This window comes from Triticum aestivum, unplaced genomic scaffold (assembly GCF_018294505.1).
Source record: "Triticum aestivum cultivar Chinese Spring unplaced genomic scaffold, IWGSC CS RefSeq v2.1 scaffold50743, whole genome shotgun sequence".
NCBI classification, from domain to species: Eukaryota; Viridiplantae; Streptophyta; class Magnoliopsida; order Poales; family Poaceae; genus Triticum; species Triticum aestivum.
The window spans coordinates 12377-13317 of record NW_025227152.1 but is presented as its reverse complement, the minus strand read 5'-3'; the positions used below and the strand labels follow the sequence as shown (position 1 = coordinate 13317).

At 41.2% G+C, this 941-nt stretch overlaps 1 long non-coding RNA gene across 1 annotated transcript; it reads right to left on the bottom strand.

Moving 5' to 3' along the window:
- Positions 1-360: 360 nt before the first annotated feature.
- Positions 361-941, bottom strand: LOC123172634 (uncharacterized). The gene is made up of 2 exons (XR_006485670.1): positions 860-941; positions 361-724 (listed from the first exon to the last, which is right to left on the bottom strand). It is a non-coding gene; the product is annotated as an uncharacterized lncRNA (long non-coding RNA).

Here is a 941-nt window from a genome sequence, read left to right as displayed (position 1 = left end):
AGTTTGCATCCTCGTGGATGTTTGTCTCCAGTTTGTATCGCTTTGGATAAGACCATAAAATAACGATTTCAACCCAATATATCTACAAGTCAGAATGTTACTAGTGGTGAAAAATGCACACAGCAGGGTCACACAATTCTCCAAACATGGAAGGAATCAACGGACCACTGTGTGTATAGTATGAGAGGTACTCGTCAGGGCTGGTGCATATGTGCCCATATGTGTACCCAATCCTTGACCACTATGCTCGTATACCCCAGGACAAAACTTGATGAACAATTGTTGTCAGAAAACAGCTAAACATGCACAAGAAACAAAAATCTGTAACAGTGCCCAACCAAATGCAACAACAGACTGGTATCTTTTCATGTCGGCCAAATCCCAATACTCCACTCCACATGCATTACACTCACGGACACACACCCAACTATTACAATCTTGTCACAAGCATTTGAACTTTAGATAGTACTACTATTCAAAAATCTAACATAAACACTACATATGCTTGATTCATGCAGATATATTTCAAAACAAATCAAGCAAATATATGCAAACACAAATCTCACGGATGATTAATTACCAAATTACAAGCAGCTTGTTCTGCTACATGATTGATGAATTGGCGTGCTCCATCGATCTAGAGACACCTTCCTCCATAGCCTGCACTCGTGAACAATGCATGCTTGATCTCGTCGGTGCTTGTCACTCGGCTCCTCCCTTCCTCCTATATACACCACACACACCATGCATCGAGATTGAATTATAATAGTGTAGAAAACATGTACATTCGGGATTCGGCCAAGAAATTAGTGAAAAATTTAGCTTCTCCAAACAAAAAGAAACACAATTAATTCCATACTTGTGAGCAGGATGCCTGCATGGCGAAGTCACCGAAACAGCTGACAACGCACTGCTCAATCTCCAATCCCAGCACCTCCAGC